Here is a 4,161-nt window from a genome sequence, read left to right as displayed (position 1 = left end):
CGCCCCCTCGGCCCCGCCTCGCGCTCCGCTCTCCTCCTCACGGCATCCGGCGGCGAGGCCCCGGCGGCGGCGGCGGCGCGGCGAGAGGCCCCGGCGCCCGCGGGAACCCGACAGGAGTGAAAGGCCCCGCGCCGGCGGAGCCCCCCCTCCCCCGTGCCCGCCCGCGTCCCCCGTGCCGAGCCCCGGCCCGAGGGCGGCGGCGGCTGTTGGTGACAGGTGAGTGCGAGGGGCCGCCCGGCCCGCGCCCTCCGGGCGGCGGCGCCCGCCGGGGCCGTTCCGCACCCGCGTCTCCCGGTGCGGGGGGATGGCGGGGCCGAAGGGGGAGCGACACCCCCCGCTCCGTCGGCCCCTCGCACCGGGGAGGCGGCCGGAGCCGCCATCTTCCCACCCGAGGCGGTTCCCGGGGGAGAGACGGGAGGGAGGAGGAGGATCCCGGCTCGGGGCCGCGGTGGTGGCGGGGGTAGGGCGGGCGAGCCGCCGGGGCCGCTCCCGCACTGCGGCCTCGCCGCCCCGGGCACAGCGGGTGAGCTTTGCCCCCGCCCCGACGGGGCCTTGCGGGAGAGCCGCGTGTGCCGCGGGGCGAGCGGGAAGGGGGCGAGCGCCGGGGGGACCCGCCTGGAGCCTTGCCGGCTGCCCGGCCGGGGCGGATGGGCGGCCGGGAGCCTCCGGAGCAGCGGGCGGTGCCAGCCCCTGCCCATCGCTCCCGGCACGCCGCTGCCTTTCCACGCCAGCCGTGTCCCGAGCAGGTGAATTGCCGGCGGGCCGGGGGTGCGCCCAGGCTGCAGAGCGGTCCCTGCGGGAGCGCACGGGCAATGCGCTGCCCCCGGGATTGAGTTGTTGTCGGGCGCTTCGGTAGCTGCTTGAGCGAAGTTGTTTTCACTCTCGGTTTCAGTTTGTCCAGGTGCTCAAAATTACTACGTAGCTTTGTCCGCAGTTTAAACAGATGTGTACTTGCCAAACAGTGTTTGTTGTATGAGATTCCTGTGTGGCAGATAAGTATAATTATTTTTATTCTTCAGGTAAGCGAATTGAGGCAAAGTGGTTAAGACTTGCCTGTGGCCACAGAGAGAGAGAGCTGGTTTCAAACCACTGTTTAAACTTGAGTCACTCTTGGGGTAAAACCATGGGAATTCTGGCTTCTGATTCTGCGTCTTGTCTCTGGCCTAGTTTTGTTGGCCTCTGAATCCTGAGTAAAATTGGAGAAGGAATCTTTCTTAAGTACTGCCTCAAGGACTGCTATTGTAAGGTCTGTCTTGTGGTTGAAGTTTCATGTCAGACTTATCTGTTTTTTACAGATTGGATGAATTCTCAAAGGTCAAAGCATGTTGTATGTTTTTTTTTTTTCAACTTGCTGGTATTTCACAACTCTCGGGTTTTGATTCTGGTCTGGTAACTTTTTATCAGTTGAACTTTCACTTCTCCCTGCTGATTTGTAAGCATTTCTTCAAGTCAGTTCTCAAGATATAAAGCTAATCAGCTTACTCGCTTAACTATTAGAAAAACATTAATATTTTTATATTTTAATTTTTTTTTTGTGGGAGGTGAAAACTAGGCTGAGGCCTGATAATATGCATACAAAAAGCAGTAAATAGTTTATGTATAATGTCTACAGAAAATTTTATTCTTCTAGATGTGTTGTCATTCATGTGGGTATGCTCTTTATATGGAACCCGCAATTGCTTCTACATTTAATTGGTCTTACATTTTGGGGAAAAAATAATCTTTATTCAAACAGAGGTAAAAGTCTTAAATGAATTACAAACATTGAATTTATAAGCAGAAAATTGAAAACATTTGATCTCTTGGATGTTCCTTAATAAACAATTGTATGTAATTGGGTCCTTAAGCATACACAGTGTTCTGGGTTAGATTGAACTGTTTACCTTGTAATTTTTCCAGGTTTTTTTTACCCATTTATACTCAAACACTGCGAGGGACTACAGGTGTCAGCACAAGTATGTGCTGCCTTGGTTGCTTTTTATGGCTGGCTGTAGTGCCAGTATACACACAGAAACTACAAATGTGTGATATGTATTTATTATAAGTATTGCTTAGACATGGGGCTGTATCTTAAATGTTTCATTACAGAGCAAAACAGAAGATCTGGAACTAGAGGCAGTTATGGGGGCTTGGGGATTTTGTTTGGGGGTTTTTATTTCTTTGAGACATACAGAAACCATGTAGGCAGTCTCTGATGGTGGTGTTTTATTTTGATTAGAGTGAAGTTAAATCCTTGGTTTATTTACTGAAATGCAAAGTCAATAGAGTCAGGTTTGTCTAATCTACATGTTCTGTACTGATCTGTTGCTGCGTCCCTTATTAAGTCTCATATCTCGCAGCAGCTTTGGCTTTAAATCAGTTGAGAGCTTAATTGGCATGGTAATATAAACTCTTTGTTAAATATTTATTACATTACCTCACAAAATGCACATGCTAGACACGGAATAGGCATGTTTGTGACCATAGTGCATGACAAATCTAAAGTGACAGCTTAAAGGTAGCAAAAAAGGAGTTACAGAAAACAAAGTAATTAGGTGTAGATGTATTCCATCAGTTTGATTTTTTTAAAACTAGGTGGCTTTTAGGACCTTCAGCACTATTAATGTTTAATTCCATGGTGTCTATATATATTCATCAGGCATTCACTTTCTCGTAAATTAACAGGTAAGGCACACAAATAAGAATGTAAAGCACTTGACTTGACTTTTCTTGTGCCTGTGTTGGAAGGAGCAGGTTTTGCAAAGGCTGCAGCCTTATCGATCTTGAAGAAGAGCACTCTTGCCTTGGAGGTGCAAAGGTGCCTGTGGAGGTAGCTCACAAATGCAGTGTCAGGAGGGCTGTTGCTGGCAGAAGGAGACGAAGCAAGCAAAGAAATGTGTTCTGGAGTCTGGAGAATATTAGGCTTTGAGAGTGTGATTTGTGTGCACGTGCATGTATGCACACATGTGAGAAACTGTTACATGCCATAAGGTGTAATAAGTGTGCTTTGCAAAGCTCTCTGTTCCTCTAAGCATTTACTAGCAAAATGACATTTTTGGACAACAGGTTTTGTCTAAGTCTTAGACATAACTGTAGAAAATAATCTCAGGCTGCATTTTTTTTTTTCCTGCATGTAGTCAGTGCTACTCAGCTAACAGGAGTATTGGAAGTCTCCTGCATTTGCATTCAGAATGGGCACACAGGTATGAGTAGGAAGGACAGGATGTTACAAAACAGGACGTTGTAAGGAAGAAAATTAACCCTCTCCCTGCAGTTTTGAAATAGGCAATGATATGTGGAGAGCTGTGTAGAAGATGAGAATAAAAGCTACTCTTGTAGTAAAGGCCCTGGAAAGGTGTTTGAGCAATGTTGTTCTGAAGGCAAGGCATGCACGTGCTGAAATTAACACTCTGGATTATGTGGATTTTAGTCAATATACAAGGTCTAGACGAGTGGATTTCACCACAGAAGCCACTAATTGAATTAGGGAGGGGAAAGTGATACAAAACTTAAAACTAGCGCTATTTCAAAGTTTGTGATCCCTCAAAAAAGAGAAGACACACACATATAACCTCTTGCCCGAACTGATAACGTGCTTTGTCAAAGGCACCGGTTCTAACTGTATTTGCATTTTCAAGTTAATGCTTTGGGAAAGCTGTTTTCTTTTCCTGTGCATTAACTCCTCTGTGCTAAACTCAAGGCAAGCTAGTGTATTGTAATAGTTAAACACAAAAATAGCATTCTAAAGCAACTTCACTGAATATAAAACTGAGTGATACTTCACCTTATCAAAAAACCTTTCTGTACTGTAAATACCAGATAATTGAAGAAGACCCATTGCTGTTCGAACACAACAGCCTGTTTCTTTTCTCTTTAAGCGTATAATGACTTTGACTGTCTAATGATAAAAATGTGTGTACAACCAGCAAGTTTGAGGCACTTGTTAGAAACAGGAGACCAGCAGTCAATTTCTGTTCCACCCATTCATCTACTCAAGTTCCATGAAAGTATTACAAGCTAGAAACAATTTCTGTTAATTGGCTCCCAGCTGGTGGTACTTAAATTTTGGTGATGTGATGGAGCCAAGGATTTATGAAATCATTGGTCTTTCTCATTCGTGTGTGTAGCTGTTCCATACCCTTTTTAAAGGAGGGTGCCCCCCCCCCCCCCCCCCCCCCAACA

The 4,161-nt window shown here is 46.9% G+C and overlaps 1 protein-coding gene across 1 annotated transcript in view; it reads left to right on the top strand.

Moving 5' to 3' along the window:
• Positions 1-6: 6 nt before the first annotated feature.
• The window catches only part of LARP4B (La ribonucleoprotein 4B), a 56,182-nt gene continuing 52,027 nt past the window's right edge, over positions 7-4,161 (top strand). Inside the window, exon 1 of the mRNA XM_041486653.1 lies at positions 7-216. The gene's annotated coding sequence lies outside the window, so the exon portion shown is untranslated. The remainder of the gene's footprint in view (positions 217-4,161) is intronic.

Source organism: Pyrgilauda ruficollis, unplaced genomic scaffold (genome assembly GCF_017590135.1).
Source record: "Pyrgilauda ruficollis isolate IOZ18807 unplaced genomic scaffold, ASM1759013v1 scaffold12, whole genome shotgun sequence".
In the NCBI taxonomy this organism is placed as follows: Eukaryota; Metazoa; Chordata; class Aves; order Passeriformes; family Passeridae; genus Pyrgilauda; species Pyrgilauda ruficollis.
The sequence above is the reverse complement of the archived record's forward strand: the minus strand, read 5'-3'. Positions and strand labels throughout refer to the sequence as shown.